Raw genomic sequence first — 17,905 nt, forward strand, 5'->3', positions numbered from 1 at the left:
ACTTCTAAATGAATCCCTGCTCACCCCCTTGGTAGCTTGGTACGAGCAGTCAGGCTTATTTCAGAGGCAAGCATTTGCACATAACCAACAGTAACACAGAGAAGATAATGAGAGGCTGCAGCTGAGAGCTGGTCACATCCCACAGGGGGCTGGAACAGTTTTCACCGCTGTGAACTGCTTTAAAAATCCTGTTTTAAACCATTTTATTTCCCGCCTTGGTTCAGGTCGGCTGTGCGCGGATTGTTTGGAGGGTGTGGCAAAGCAGAGTGCAATTACCCACACCTGGTTTTCAAAGAGGAAGGGGTGGAGCGGAGGTGGAGTTTCACCGAGCAACACCCTACTTAACTCTGATGAGCCAGAGGACGCGCGCAACCGGCGTGCCGCTGGCGTACCATAGGCGCGCCTAAGGCAAGCCCGTCTGCGTCAGTCCACGTCCAACCAGGCCCAGGGGCCAGAACCCCTGGCTGTGGGTTACCCATCACGATGTTAAATACACAGCGAATGAGCTAAAGAGCCTGATGGCACCCATTATGGAGGCATGTAAACACAATTTACACAGAGACAAGGAGGAACTCTCCTCTGCAATTGCAACAAGGACTTCATCTCAACAATAATAAATACTCAACAGAGAGGAGGACTGTCCTTCCTACTGTTGAACTGTAGATCCCTAACTAAACATAAACATGATATTCACGATGTACTGGAGGAAACAAAAACTACGCCCTGTTTTTGACTGAAACCTGGCTCAATGACAGCTCTACCCCTGATATCCTTGATGCCTTACCAGAAGGCTACAGGATAGCAAAACAGGACCAGGTTGGACAAAGAAGGGAGGATTGCTTTATTCTATAAATCAGTGATAAAATGCGACATTAAAGAATCAGACCATACAAATGTTAGGGGATCTTTTTCACGCTTTCAATAGCTGGTAACGTTACCATAGTTGCTTTCCTGATTTACTGTCCTCCAGGGCCAGAAAGACAATTCATAACCAGCTTAGGTGAAAATATCATACACACAGCCATACATACGTCACAGCAAACTCCTCGTTCTAGGGGACCTTAATCTACTAGACCAGAGACACAAACTGTGTGTAAAGACCTCATGATCTTCAACCTTGCCCAAAAAGTTAACACACCTACACATCAAGCAGGACACATTTTAGATCCTATTTTCACTTATATAACTTACATGGAAGTGGGAGCATCTTGGGCAATCCCATGGTCCGATCACCACATAATCCCATTTCAGATCCCACACACAAACCCAAGAGTCAGCTTACCCAAAAAGTCAGTAACCAGTCAGTGAAGGACGTGGGAGTTATTAAAGGTAGTGGGAGAAGCTTAATCCTAACTCGTTCACTCAGGCGCTACGAAAAAATGAGCCGGATCTGGAAAAGGATATTAACCTAGCCAACAGACAAGTGGGATCATGGATAACCAAAGCGCTGAATAAAATAGCGCCCTGGACGCCGAAAAATACAGGAAGGGGGAGCATCTCAGCTACATGGTTCAATGACACCTTAATGAAGGACAAACAAAAGAGCAAACAGGTCTAATGCATGTGGCTTAAGAACTACTGCGTAAACATTTAAGGGGAATATAAACAACGACAAAACACATACTACACTCTGATAAAGAAACCATGTTGTGAGTTCTACACTGGGAAAATTGAAAGGGCCAAAAACTCCTCAAAATAGATGGTTGCCATATTAAAATCCCTACAGTCAGCAGATAGACTAACAGAGCCCCCCTCCACATCAGAGGAATCCTGCAATAGAATTGCCAACTTCTTTGCCGAGAAAGTGACAAAGATCTATGATACTTTCCCTAGAGAAGCACGGCAGGCCACTAGCTCCAGAGACACTACATCCACAGTAGTCAAAGTTGCAACCCTAGAGGAATTTATAATGCCAGAGCCAGGTGTAATAAGGAAACTAGCAAACAGAATCAAATCAGGTTCACCTAAGGACCCAGACCATCCCGAAATCTTACTACAAGGAGCAAAATGTATTGTACCTTTCATATAAGAACTTATCTCCCGCTCCTTCCAATCAGGAAGTTCCCTATGAATGGAAGCAAGCTGTTGTCCGCCCATTAAGGAAAAAAACACAATTAGATTAGGAGGTACTAGATTATCTATGCCCCATCTCGCTCCTACCTTTCTTTGCTAAAATCGCGGAAAAAATGGTTAACACTCAACTCACAAAACCCAGCGATAGTAATGACCTACTACACTGCTCACAATCAGGTTTCTGTGCAGCACATTTCACTGAAACCGCCTTGCTCCTGGCCACAGAAACTCTAAGACAACGGGTGGATGAAGGACACACAACTGCACTGATCCTGTTGGACCTCAGAGCAGCATTTAATACATTCTCCTATGGCCTCCTTCTACAGAGATTAGAATCTTGTGAAATCAGGGGTATGGCTCTGAGATGGATGAAATCCGTCCTGGCAGAAAAGGGTTTCCAGGTTACACAATACACATTCACTTCCAAGAGATCTCCCCTATTACAAGGAGTTCCCCAGGGGTCAATACTGAGCCCCACATTGTTTAAACTATATATGCGACCCCTTGCTAATATAGTGGAAGGCAACAAAGTGTTCATTGTGTCTTACGCTGATGATACTAAGCTTATCGTCACAATATCGCAAAACCCAGAACATAATGCACATCAATTTTCCCAATGTATGGAGGAAGTAACAGCATGGATGGCAGACCACTGCTTAAAACTTAATGGCAGTAAGACAGAAGTGATGGTAATGGGAAGAGCGCCTTCTATCTGGACATCACCATGGTGGCTGGAAGCACTTGGGCAGCTCCCAACCCCTAAAACTGAAGTCAAGAACCTTGGCATATGGCTTGAACCCAACCTGACATATGAAAATCAAATCCGAAAAATATCAGGCAAATGTTTCGGAATGCTGAAAACCCTACGGAAAGTCATTGACCTACTACCAGTTCAAGCCAGAAACACTATAATAAATGCAGTGGTCACCTCTCAGATTGACTACGGCAATGTTCTATTCCTAGGTGTAGCAAAAAAAAAAGGCTGATGAAGCTGCAATCAGTCCAAAACACCACTGCCCAGCTAGTGCTGAATCTACCTAGAAGATCGCCCAACACAAAGGCCCTGGCCAAATTGCATTGGTTGCCTGTGGGCAAGAGGATCCTGTTCAAAGCAATGTTTTTCTGCCATCGTATCCTAGCAAAGAAAGGCCCAAGCTATCTACAAGACATGATTACATCCTACACCCCCAATAGAAGCCTAAGATCTGACGGAAAGTCATTGGTAATAGCACCCAGATTTAGGAAGTCCAGGCTAGAAGATTGCTCTTTCAAATACCTGGCAGCAAAATATTGGAATTCATTACCAATGGTTTTGAGGAAAGAGCCATGTGAGGCTGCCTTTAGGAAAAGGCTGTAAACCTGAATACACCTTGAAACATTATAGTTAGGGCTCTCCTACCTATCTCGTGTCATTTCTGAGTTTCTGTTCAGCACAGGGACACACCGTTGGTGTAACCAGGCGCTCTACAAATGCTGCTGATGATGATGATGAAACACTACAAAAGAACACCACGCCAGTTTTAGAAAAATGACCAATAATGATCTGTTCAAACAAGAACCAAAAACGATAAAAGATCAATGTGGAGCAATCACAAATAGGCACGTCGCAAGTATGACTTAAAAATGCAGTTCCTTGAAGTCGATAGCTCTGTCTGGTGCTACAGCAGTGCTGAAAATAACAGAACCCAACACTTCTGGCCGACTGTATCGGTGCGGACCAGCGTTAGTGTCTGCAGACTCGTAAACAGTACCTTTGGTTCCGGCCAACCGCGTTGGTGCGGGCCGGTAATGGCAACTGTTGCGGTTGTGATATGAAGCGTAGCAGTGCGCGTGCATTGCCCTGAAGTCACGGTGCAGACAGCGGCTTGGAACAGTTATTCATCAGCATCAGTAAGACTGGGGCTGTGGTGTGGAGTGAGGCGGTGCTTGTGGCGGTGCTGACAGGTCACAGTGCAAGTGACAGTGTTTGTTGATGGGAGTTGGCTTCGGTCGGCCCAGACTGCGGTGTGGGATGGGGCGGTGCATTGTTTAACTTACGAGCGGTGCCTTCAAAACACGGTGCCGTCATGAGTGGGTGAGACCAGTGCGGGAGAGTGAAGCAAGGCGGTCCGGGTTACCGTGCCTACAGGTCACAGTGCAAGCAGCGTCTCGGTGGCGGCAGCGATCTTCGCCATCTGTGAGACCACGGTTGCAGTGCTAAGAGCAGCAGTGTCCTCTTTGGGGCCTTCAGGGCACGGAGCCAGCAGCTGTGTTGGTGAAAGTCTTGGCTGCTTTACCCCTCTCTGGCAACTGAAACCCATGGTTCCAGAGGCGGTACCTAGAGGTAAGTGAATTCTTTGCAGTCCCTGAGACTTCGAGAACAGGAGGCAAGCTCTATTTCAAGCCCTTGGAGATACTCGCCACAAGTTAAGAAAGTTCAGTCCAATTCTTTCACTGCCCAAGACAGAAGCAGCAACTGCAGGCCAACCCAACAAAGCAACAAAAAACAGTAACAGGGCAGTACTCCTCCTAGTTGTTCTTTCAGCTCTTCTTCTTGGCAGGTACCTTGACCCAAGAGAGTTCTCTTTTTATCTCCTGTGTTCTTCCACAGGAGGCAAGCTCTACTTCAAGCCCTTGGAGAAAACTCTAACAGCAGGAAGATGAAAGTACAATCCAGTCCTTTCCCTGCCCAAGACAGAAGCAGCAAGCAACATGCCAACACAGCAGAGCACGCAACAAAGTGGCAGTTCCTCCTGACAGCTTTTCTAGCTCTTCTTCCTGACAGGATTCTTTGTTCAGCAGTAATCTGAAGTTCTGGGGTCTGGGCACCAATAAATATATATTTTTTTAACTTCTGTCTATTTGTATTTTCCAAGTTACAAGTTCAAACATCAGCATCATATAACATTGTTAGGCACAGTTCGGGCGCACACCCATATGGCACACATTTTAATGCATTTACAATTATTTCTCGAATTAGGTACATCTCTTCAATCCTTGCAAATCTCCTGCCTGGGTATCTGGACTATCCAGTTCTTCAGCAAATCCCGCTCACTCTACTTCGCTATCCAGTTGACCGCATATAAGTAACCAATTATAGACATGTAAACCCGATCCTGCCTGGTCAAGTCTACCCCAGTGTCAATGCTGTTCGTGCATGCTGTCCCTATCGGGTTTAGTCACTCTGTTTTATCTTGTAACACCCCTGTTTTAGCTTCAGTGTATATCTCGGATCACTGACATAATATCGAGGGACATAATATCGACTATCAAGAATATCGTTGACAAAATATCGACAGACAGAATATCGAGTTTGTATCTACAAACAGGTAAGTACAAAAATATCGAGTAAAAAATATCGTTTACAAAAATATAGTTTATAAAAATATCGACTTTATTAAAAACAATGTTAAATTAAATTAATATTAAAAATGAATTACTAAAATATACTTAAAAATACTTAAATTAACTTATAATATTTAAATAATTAATGAAAGTTATAAAAAAAATGTTAATCATATTTATTAAAACATATATATATAGTAACATAATGTAATTAAATAATATCCAATATTATTATTATTTTTTTTAAATTTTTTGAAAACCTTTATTATATCGTTCAACACAAGATACAAAAGTAACCCTGCAGCGGCAGGGGCCGGTACCACATGCATGTAACACGGATCCATAATGCCAATTACACAGCTCTTCAGCCGACAACCCATGGGTCCGGCAGCGGTAAAGGATAGACGATGTATCGGAAACATTTCGAATCAAGGATATGAATAAGGTTTCATTTTATATTTAACCCCCCCCCCCCAGAACGAGATAAAGAAGAAAATACAGGATAGCCGGAGCTACACATTCGGAGGTATAAAATATGCGAGTAGGTGTTAAAAGCAGTTGTGGATCAAAATAGGCCAACAGTAAAAACGCAAGCGCCAGTAAGTTCACTAAGGGTAAAGAACTAAGCTACCTATCTATCATCACAGCCACCCACTCCATACCCCTCCCACTCATATACATCAGGATGAAACCGAAAGTTATCGCGACCAGACCCTGCGAGAAAAAGAAAAAGAAAAGGGGGCCATAGAACACAACAAAGGCAAAATAACAAACCCACCTCACACCCCCCACCCTGCTGCCCTGCAATGGCTACGGCCTACCCCACTAGCAGCGCGCCTGTCGCCCAGAGGAATACCCGAAAGAGAGAAGAGAAGAAAAAGGGGCCATAGAACAAAACAAAGGCAAAATAACAAACCCCCCCACCACCCTGCACCCCTGCAATGGCTACGGCCTAACCCACTAGCAGCGTGCCTGTCGCCCAGAAGCATCCCTAAAAGAAGAAAGCAGCGGAGGAGGAGAAACAAAAACACACACTCCCGGACTCCCCTCCCCTCCACCAGATGCGACCCCCCCGGAAACAAATTCAAAAGAAAGGGCAGCGAAATACACAGTCAATCCGGGGAAGTACCAGGGCTTAATTTTTGCCGGTGCTTTCCGGTGCTTAGCACCGGCACTTATTTCTCAGGGCCGGGTCTTCACGCTGGTTGAGTCCACATGCAGTATGAATAATAATTGTATTAGCTGCGTGCCTGCTCGCTGCTCAGAGTAAGTGCCACTGACTGTTCCAGTTCCCCCCCACCCCGATGAAGAGCTGATATTGGACATTCATGCGGGCGCCTAAAACATTTCAAATTAGATTCAGCGGCTCCGCCGCCCACCTAAATATGACCCACACACCTCTTTAACGCCAGAAATTGAAGCTGCGTAGGTCCCTGCCTTGGCGTAGGTCACCGTCACTCCCCATTTCCATTTTGCAGTCATTTATTGGTAGCGTGCTAGCATAGTGCACTACCAATAAACGATTGCAAAACATATTAGTAGCCTGATCCCCGTCCTTCCTTGTCGAATCATCAAGTTTGTGCCCGAATCGGACCAATGAAAAGTTTTTTCACCGGCGGCCCGGCCCGCCCAGCATGCCGCCTTAATCATTATCAGACGTCAGAGGCCATCAGCGTGTCTTGCAGCAGGCCTCATCCCTCGAAGAATAATGAAAATGAAAAAGGCCAGTAAGTAATGCCTTTCAGCAGCGTTATATTGGCAATGTTATCTTTGAAATGTATTGAAATGTTAATTTGTAAAATATGCAAGCTGAATGTTTTGTAGACAGATAGGCGTGGGCAGGCAGTCTGTCGGTTGGCCCCGTTTGATGCCAGCGGTTTATGCAGAGAGGAAGTGGAGCAGCGGACGGCAGTAGGCCTGGGGCAAGAGGAGAATCGGAGTTAACTGTGAGCCCGGAACTGCCTCTCACCTTAAAGCAGCTCTGCGCTGTTCCTGCCTGTGCTGTCCGGATTAAGCGGTGCCCGAGCCACGCTTGCTCTTTCTTTCATGTGCGGCCTGTGCCTATCTAGCCTGCACTCAGCCTTCTGTGTAGGCGCTGTGCCAGGTCTGTCCGTGGTGTCATATCTGCACTGTACTTGTCCTGCCAAGGTTGTGCCTGCTTTTTCCGTCTGGACTGTGCCTCTAGGGTCAGCGCTGCGCCTGACCTGCATGCTCTGGGCATATGCCCTGTTTGCTCTGTTCCTCTCCTAGCTAGCTGCACGTTGCCTCCATCTGCCCTGCCTACGTTCTGCCCTACACCTGCACTATGCAGTGCTTAATTTGTCAAATTAGCGTTCGTTTGGTTCCACGGGCAGTCGGCACAGTGATTTTGTGGTTTTTGTTATAGCCACATAATCAGGACCACCACTGGCCATATTTTGCGCAAACACGGGACCGGAAGCCTTATATTTACTATGGGTAGCGCTGGTACTCGTGTGCGCTGCACAATTTTGCGCTGCTCTTGCGTGCTTTTTAAAGATAAGCACATGAAACACGTTTTGCATTACTTTTTGCACTGTGACTGCCTGTGCAAAACCTTAATAAATACGAGCCCACCCTCAAAGAGCCGTGACTTTGCATACCCTAGAAACACCAGCAGGAGTACTTTAAATTACAGGGCAACATTTTGGGAGATTTTTTATCACCTTTTGGGAAAACTGGACTGGACTGCATTTGTCTTTCCCTATTAATGTACTGATTATTTCACTGTTCTGATTAAAAGTATCTGTTTTTCAAACCCCTACCAGAGGAAAAAACAATCCACAACAATAGATTTTGCACGTTGCCTCCGTGTGCCCTGCCTGCCCTCTCTATCTGCCTTACACCTGCACTATGCCTGCTCACAGTTTGCCCCACTTATGCTACAACTATACGACCTGCTCTCTGCGGGTGTTAATGCTGTTGCTGTGCCTGCTTTGACCGTGCTATACCAGTTGTGCCTATCCTGGCCCACACTGCTTGTAATATGCCTGCCATGTCTGTGCTGTGTCTCCCCTGCCTGATCCTTGCTCTGGATGCTCCCCCACAGCTTTTTCAAAGTCCTGGACTTCTAACCAAGCACTCTACAACTACCGAGATTAGCAGGGCCTCTCAATAACCCTTAGGCTCTTAACCAAGCACCTCATTGCTGATCTAGAGGAGCCATTCTGCTCACTAAATCTCATGCTGCCAAGCACGCACTCTACGATGCAATGGAGGAGACGCTCCCATTTTAACCAATAACTCTCTACCCCTGAGTTGCAAAAGCAGCACCAGAGAGAACAGTTTACCGTTTCCATGCTGGTGCTTGATGTTGGGCGAGTGCTCTTGACTCTGCTCTGAAGCGCCGTTCTCGTCGCTATAGGTCCTGTCTTCTTGGTGTGCATCAGTGTTGGCGCGAGCCCTGAGTACTGGCCGCAAAAAATTGCCTGGAATGGCACGTTCAGGTAATCTTGTTTTTCTCCAATCGGCTGTGTGCCAGTGTTCAGTGTTATATTTGTCTTCAAAGTATTCAAGTGGCTGATTATTTTAAATAAAATGTTATAGTATGTGGTGCTCACGGCTCCAGCTCTTCCTCCCCTGCTGCTGGCTCTTAACTTTTGCGGCGAAAAACATATTTTTTTCCAAGTTAAAAGCAGGTAGCAGTGGCAGAAGAACTGCAGCTATGAGCCCCACACACTTAAAACGTTATTTAGCATACTAAGCCATTTGAATGGTTAGCAGACAGATAGAACTCTAAACACTGGCACGTTCAGGTAGGCTTGGTTTTCTTGTTTTTTTGCCACCAGCTGTGTATTAGTGTTATATTTGTCTGCAAAGCATAGAAATGGCTCAATATGTTAAAGTACTTTTTTGTAGCATGGACCCACGGATGCAGTTATTCTGCCACTGCTGATGGCTTTTAAGTAAAAATAAAAGATTTCTTTTGCCTTGAGTGGCACATTCAAGTAGTCCTGTTTTTCTGTCATTAGCACACATTCTTGCAATGTTATAAAGTAAAACTAAAAGTCCTACAACGCATTGTGTTATACTAGTTCTTCAAAGCCTTGTACTGGCTAAAGGTAGCATACATTATGGGTCCATTGGCCGCTTTTCAGAACAGCCCACCAACCTAGCCGTACCATAATGCTGCTACATGGACTACACGGGCAGTCGTCACTGGAGTTTCAACTTCCTGCAGAGCAGGCTCGCATCCATTGGTGTGCTTAACTGAGTGTCGGGTAGTGGTTTTGGAAGTGGTGAGCTGCCAACTGGGAGGGTCTTGTGCAACTGCTTCCTCTGCCAGTCTTTAATTGTTAACCAATACCACTTTGGATTCAGGGAAATAGATGCGTGGAGCCAGTGGAGGAAATGGGTGGAGCCAGTAGAGGAAGTGGGTGGAGCCGGGGACGTGGGTGTGGCCTCCTACAAAAATTTGAGCACCTGGACTTAATATTTTACAAATTAAGCACTGGGAAGTACCAAACATACCACCCGACTCCCGCAGTTCACAGGTCACAATCCCAGTAACCGATTACATTATTGTCCCGTGTCCTGAAAAGCCCCACAAGTTAACCCTGAATATCCAATATTATTACCGTACAATAGCGGAAGTGTAAAAATGACTATTCTCACTCCAGAGAGTGCAACAGTAGGGAAAGCGTTAGATAGCGTAGGGATAAAAATTACTATTCCCACTCCAGTGGGTGCAACAGTAGGGAAAGAGTTGGATAGCGTAGGGGTAAAAATTACTATTCCCACTCCAAAGAGTGCAACAGTAGGGAAAGCGTTGGATAGCATAGGGGTTCAAATTACTATTCCCACTCCAGTGGGTGCAACAGTAGGGAAAGCGTTGGATAGCGTAGGGGTAAAAATTACTATTCCAACTCCAAAGAGTGCAACAGTAGGGAAAGCGTTGGATAGCGTAGGGGTAAAAATTACTATTCCCACTCCAAATAGTGCAACAGAAGGGAAAGCGTTGGATAGCGTAGGGGTTAAAATTACTATTCCCACTCCAAAGAGTGCAACAGTAGGGAAAGCGTTGAATATATAAATTATTTAAAAGTAATTACCAATTTAATATAATATAATAATTATTAAATTAAAATTACTAATTAACATTAATTATTACAATTAGTTACCTATTAATACAAATTAATTACAAATTAACAATTAATTATTTAACCATTAAAAATTAATTAACAATTAATTCAAATTAAATGCAATTAAATACATTTAATTATTTAATTAATTATAAATAAATTACTTCCCACCCTATTCCCCTATAAACCCACAGCCCACTACAGAAAATAAATTAGTAAAATTAACATAATTAGCAATTAATCAATTAAATTAAATTAATTGGCAATTACAATTTTATTAATTACCCATAAAAACTTAATTAACAATTAATTCTAAATAAATACCAATAAATAATTTGACATATTTAATTAATTATAATTAAATTACTTCCCACCCAATTCCCCTATAAACCCACAACCCGCTACAGAAAATAAATTCGTAAAATTAACATCATTAGCAATTAATCAATTAATTAAAAATTAATTGCCAATTACAATTTAATTTATTACCAAATATAAATTAATTAGCAATTAATTAAAAATTAATACCAATAAATAATTTTACATATTTAATTAATTATAATTAATTTACTTCCCACCCTATTCCCCTATAATCCCACAATCCGCTACAGAATTAAATTACGCAAAAATTAAAAAAACAACATTCATTAATTAAAATTAATTATAACATAAATACACACTTTTCACACATATAATAACATAAAAAACACTATAAAAAATTCGATATTATAAAAAAATCGATAATTTTAATAACCTATATTATATACTTCGATATTTTAACTTTCTATATTTTTAACATTCGATATTACTTTACTTACCTTAAAAACGATATTTTTGATGTCTATATTCTGTCCATTCGATATTTTGTCCATTCTATATTTTAAACTCGATATTATGTCCATTCGATATTTTGTACTCGATATTTTGACTGTTTACCGTATATCTCACATCCCTGCATCGCCCTAATTCGAGTCTCCCGAGTGAGCAATCAAATAACACTGCAAGGGGGCCCATATGCCATTGGGCCTGGATGCAATGGGTAATAGTTCTGCATAAGTTGTAAGGCGCTCTTGGCATGTTATCAAATCAGCGATCCATTCCTTAAATTTAGGTGCCCAGCCCCTCCCCCATCTACAGGCCACCCTCCTTTTGGCCATTATCAGCACCATAGCTACATATTTACGATGTTCAGCGCGTAGAGGCTTGACGTATCCCAGCAGTGCCATCAGTGGAGTGGGTACTACAGGAGTGTCAATCATCAATTGCAAGGCGTGAAACACTTGGTCCCAATATTCCTTCACACCTTGGCATTCCCATGCTAGGTGTAGAAAATCAGCCCCCTCAGCGTTGCACCTATCACATCTGTCACTCTCTCTCAGCTTAAATTTACACATCTTGGCTGGTGTATAATATAGCCTATGCAAGAACTTGTAGTGTATTATACGGAGTCTACTGCTCGCTGATACTCGCTCGGTTTGCAAGCAACAGTCTCCCCATTGTTTGTCAGTTAGTGTTAGCCCCAGCTCCTCGTCCCATCTCGAACGGGACACAGTAGAAGATAGAACCCTCTGCGTGTGTATTGTTTTATAAATCAGGGAAACCAGCCGTTTAGCAGTGACTCTCCCAAGTATGATCTGTAGTGGGGCTAGTTCTTGTGGTTCAGCTGGGAAATCAGGAGTCAGCGCTCGTATCTCCTGCCGCAGTCTAATGTATAAAAAGACGTCTAGTGGTGTCTTCTGACCGTTTTGGAATATATGGTCAATAGAGTGGAATTGGCCTTCGTGATACAGATTTCCCCAGTTATGAACTTGGGTCCGCTGCTGATAGTTGTGAAAAACTACCTCTTGTAACAGCGGTATGCTAGGTTGGTATGTAAGGGGCAGTAGTGGTGGGTATATCATGGGAACGTGCAGCATGTTACCTATACGCTGCCATGCAGCTATCGTGCCTGCAAGGGCATTGGTCCTCCTGTCTCTGCTATCCACCAGGATATATAGCGCGCCCTCTGTGAGGATTGGATGTGCCAGCCAGTGCTCGGCTGCAACCTGTGGCATATATTGTGACTGTTTCACCCAGAACCATGCATAGTGGGCTTGTGCAGCCGTAAAGTATGGTTCAAAGTCTGGTATACCAAATCCTCCCTACGAGTAGGGTCTCGTCATCACCTCCCACTGCGTTCTGGGTTGTTTACCACCCCATATGAGGCGTATCAGTTCCGATCTAAGTGATTTAAAGAACTGTGTACCAGGGTAATATGGTATGTTTAAGAACAGGTATAGCAGCTGTGAAAGCACCACCATTTTTATCAGAGACGCTCGTTCCGCCATAGAGAGGGTCAAAGCCACCCAACGCGTCACGCTGTCTGTCAGTCGGGTTATGGCAGTTCTATAGTCAAGTCAAGTCAAAACCACTTATTCGATTAATTAAAATCATAAAAGTATACTAGAACAATGTTAGGTACATAATTAAAAACAAGATAAAAAGTCAAATTTGATCAAGTTAAGTTCATGACAAAAATTTAAAAGACCACTTTTCTCTCCTTTTTTCCTCCTATTAAGAGGACAACTACTGCAATATTCCCATTCCTCACTGAAACTCACCAACATTAATTCATATACAAAATACAGTTTTAAAAAAGGATGTTCTTTTTACAGTATTAAAAGTCCAATCTTTTTCTCCTGATTCTTACGGCAACTGTTAAAAAACTAGCAATACAGTACATAATGAAAGGGGTTTCCAACATTGATAAAAATAACAGTGCAGGTTTATATTGAGTAAAACTCATCTCTTTCAGCAAAGGTTTGACATAGCGCTTCCGGGGTTCATTATACCACGAGCAAAAAAATAGGAAATGCGCAGTGTCTTGAACAGACTTATCATCGCATTTACATGGGGTAGAATCCTCTAACTTGCACCAATTTTTCATATCCCATAAGACCGTATGAATTTGGTTGAAGCGGAATTTTGACAGTAGCCATCTATGGAAAAAATGTGTTACCACTGACAAATAAGGCGCCATTTCAGGAGTAGTGGTTATCATTATATGACTCCTCACTGAGAGTTTACATAATTCCTCCGCCTCTCGTTCCGCAGCACAGAGCTTGATGAAATTGGTTTTCACCCATACTAGATCTTCTTTGCATAGGGATTCTGGACTTCTGAAAATCTCAGGGCGTCCTAGCTTTTTGGCCACATTCTCTACATAAGACAACCACTGAATATCCCTCACATGATCTAATTTCATACAGTCTTTGATGATTTTATGGTTCAGACTAAGGTGCTGATTTAGCCAAAGTTTTATCCATAGCACAAGGGGTGCTAATTTTATCATGTCAGTAATAAATCCCACCCCTAATTCAAGGTGTACGGGATAAGATGCTGTTTGTTGGGGCAAACCAAGCAATGATTTTAGGAATTTGTTTTTTTCCACTTGGATGCGATCAATTTTTGAGTATCCTCAAATAGCTGCCCCATAACGTGCTATTGCAACTGATTTGGCTTTATAGATGGCCAGAATAGCCTCTATAGGTTTCCCCCCTAGTCTTTTTGCGAACCCCAAAACTGCAGATGCAGAACTTCTGACTGCATTTGCCTTGGAGGTTAGCTGCGGTACCCATGTTCCCCTTTGGTCAAACACGACCCCTAGATGAGTAAAAACCTTTACCCCGGAGATAACTTCACTGCCACAAAAAAATGTTTTTTCTTTGCCTTTTGAACAACCCACTGACATTGTGTGCGACTTGGCACTATTAATAACCAAATCCAGATTGGACATAAATGATCCAAAAGAATCAAGGAGTTTTTGTAGGGCAATCGGGGTCCTGGCTATCAGGACCGCATCATCAGTGTAGAGGAGCACCGGAAATGGCCTCCCCCCCATGCACGGGATGTCCTGAGTTGCTGCTGTTAGATTGGTCTCCAATGAATTCACATACAGCGTGAACAGCATGGGGGCCAAAATACAGCCTTGGTGTACCCCTCGTTGGGACCTAAAGCTTGCTGTGCACTTCCCATCCATAGTCATCCTAATGGAGGCATTTAGATCTTTATGCAGCTCCGCCAGGAAGTGTACCAAAGAGATGTCAAGGCCCATATTCAATAGCATAGTCCACAGCTTTGATCTATTAACTAGATCAAAAGCTGTGGATAAGTCCATAAAGCCTAGGAATATGGATCCCCTTTTAGCCCTCGTGTACTTTGCAATTATCAGGTGAAGGTTAAGACATTGGTCTTCTGTGCTCCTCCCCGCTCTGAAGCCATATTGTACGTCCATCAGGATGTTATTCCTAGTTGCCCAGGAAGTTATTCTGGCTAATACAACTTTTCCTAGGATCTTAACAGAGGAGTCCAATAATGATATAGGCCTGTAGCATCTTGGATCTCCCATCTGGCCTTTTTTGAACACGGGGATTATGGTAGCTCTGGACCATGATTTCGGGAATCCCACAACAGTTGAGGCATTAAAAACCTTAACTAGAATATCTGCCCAGAATAATGGGTTAGCCTTAAACAAATCCGAGGGAACCCAATCTGGGCCCGGTGCCTTTTTGCCTGCGCTATTCTCAATTGCTTCAATAACTTCAATTATGTTGAAGTTTACTGGCGCTGGCGGGAATTCAGAGGCAGGAAGCTCAAAGAACTCCTGCTCCATGTTACTTCCATACATTTTTTCGAAGTGGTTAAGCAAGTCACCCTCAGGAATATTAAGTTCCAGTTCCTCGTTCTGGTCACAAGCAAACAGTGGGGTATTTATTATTGACCAGAACTTCGAGCTATTTTTTAAGGTAGCTTTATCCATAAGCTCAAGCCAAGCTTCTCTTTTTAGAGCATGTTTACGCGCTTGGGTTACCCTGGAATAATCCTTTCTCAGCTGTCGCACTAAGGATAAATCCCTAGGGCGGGTATTAAGTGCTTTTTTAAGGCGGTTGTGGGCTTTACTGCAGGAAGTATAAAACCAGCCTAATGCTGGTCTGTTCTTCCCTCCCTGACCTTTGGATGTTAGATTCTGGGATATTAAATGGCAGATGCCTTCAAAAGAGGATAAAACCTCCTCGCCTTTTGAAAGGGGGTTAGCACAGATGTTCAATTGTTCGGTAGCCTCAGAGGTTATGGTGAGAAAAAAATCCTCCGGTACTACCTGTCCCCACTTGAGCCTCCTCCCCTGATCTTTAGTTTTAATGGGCAAAGCAACCTGAGATATAGCATTGAAACTCATGAGGGAGAAGCCATTTACTAGCTCCAACCCCACGGAATTATGATCGCTCCCAGGCATCGGTATGGCGTTATAAAAAATCACAAATTTAAGAAGACCTAGCAATAAGAATATATAATCAATTATTGAATCACAATCCCTTCCAGTATACGTAGCTACCCTAGTATTTTTATCAAAAAATTCTGCCTCATATAAATCATTGGTAGCTAATAGATTTTCCATAACCACCCCCTTCTGACTATGTTCAAAATGCGGGGGGATATACTGTCAGGGGCATCTGAATCGATAAGGTCACAGTTTACACATAAGTGTACATTAAAATCACCCAACAATATAAAATGACAATAAGTGGTTTGCTTCTCTTTATAAGTAATTAAAAAGTCTGTTAGCCACACTAAATGTTCAATAACGGGGTAGCCATTCGGTGAATTATAACAATTCACAAAGAGTATTTTGTTGCCATCGACCAAAGTTACCTCTGTAACCAAACAGTTATGGGAGTCGCAGTCAACTTTCATAATTTTACCCTTTACATTCACTGAGACCAACATCAGCAGGCCCCCTCTGTTCCTTCCAGCAGGAGATGATAAAGCCGTGACAAAATAAGAAGTAAATCCATCCAGCCAAAAGTCACAATCCATGTCCCACGTCTCCTGCATAGCAACATTGTCATATGATTTAACAAAGTTCAGCCAGTTGGGATCTTCTCTCTTGGACCGTAGGCCGGCAATATTCCAGCTTAGTAATCTGATTTTATCCCTTTTATCCGGGGTATCCAGTTCTGGTTTGTGTCCAAGATTATCTGAAGAAGGTACAAGAGCCATAGTGGCATGGTCCACTACAGCAGCATCTTCCATACCCTCTCCAACCCCCGTCAATCGCACAATTCAAGACCCGATAGAGCGTCAAATCTATTGTGCGTAGTGATATGGGGACCAAACCTAAAAAGGTTCTCCCTCCCTGAAGCCTGGCTAAGGGTAGCTGATGGAAGGCCTAAAGATGTAAAAGGGCTTCTGCCTAAGCTAGGGGTGGGGGGTCCTGGAAGGTGATTATAAAAATATCCCAAAGGGCGCACGCTGATGCTACTACTATCAGCGGCTATTGAGGCTGCCCTTAATAGAACTGTGGCAACATGTTGAGGAAATCTAAAGTTTACTACCACGCAGTCACCAGTACAAGTTTTGCGTGTGGGACCAATCCAGTTTACCCTCCTAACTGTGATTATTTCTCCAGCAAATTTTGAGGGGAAACCACACTTTAGGTTCAGCCATGATACAACTTTATTTTTAAGGGAGTCATGTGACTCCTCAAATGGCTCAGCCAAAGAAGAATTATGTGGGGGGACATTTGCTAATACAATTACATAGGGGGCACAGCCTGGCGGGAGATCAATAAAATTACTTCTCCTCCTAAGGTTATAAGATGGGTTTGTAACCGGCCCAGGTTTATTGTGTACTCCTGCATTGATAGATGGAGGTGTAGGTAGAGCAGAAGGGCCAGGGGGATCATGGGTAGCTCTAGATGCTTGAGATAGGGCGTGTACATTTTTATCGCTCTTAGCTATCCCTTTTCTGCCAGACTCCCTAGAATCTATATTAGGAGTGGGTAGACAGGGAGGGGCAAGATGGCCGCCGTAGCTCTGTAGAGAGAAGTCGCATTTTTACTCTCTCCTGTCCTAGGATGGTGAAGTACTGTTGAATCCAGGGATGTGGGGTCTGGTTAACCTGGTACATCGTGGTACGGCAGAAACATTTAACCCAGGCTGGCTGAGGGGTCTCACAACAAAGAAGGTGACAAAGAAGGTGATAAACTGGCTGAACTGTTGGAAAAGTGTTATGAGCAGTGTGAAAGCGCCCTTCAAGATGTCCCAAAGAGCCAAGGCGGACAGAGACAAACTAGCAACTACAGGACCGATTAAAGGCTCAGCTGCTGCAGTAAGAGAGGGGGCAGTTCCAAAAGCTATGTCTCTGAAAAAGCAAACAGAACTTTCTAATCGGTCCTCGAAGAATGCAACAACAAAGAAACCCGAAAAACAAGAGAAGAAGAATGAAGCAGGTCCGGAGACCCGATCGGCAATGACTAAATCGGCAAAGGAAATATCAATGGACGGAAAAGCTCTGCGCGCACAAACGGTGTTGGTGACTGCAAAAGATCAGAAGCGGCAAGCGACCTTACCAGAGTCTTTCACCTCAAGAGC

Source organism: Lissotriton vulgaris, chromosome 9, assembly GCF_964263255.1.
Source record: "Lissotriton vulgaris chromosome 9, aLisVul1.2, whole genome shotgun sequence".
Lineage (NCBI taxonomy): Eukaryota > Metazoa > Chordata > Amphibia > Caudata > Salamandridae > Lissotriton > Lissotriton vulgaris.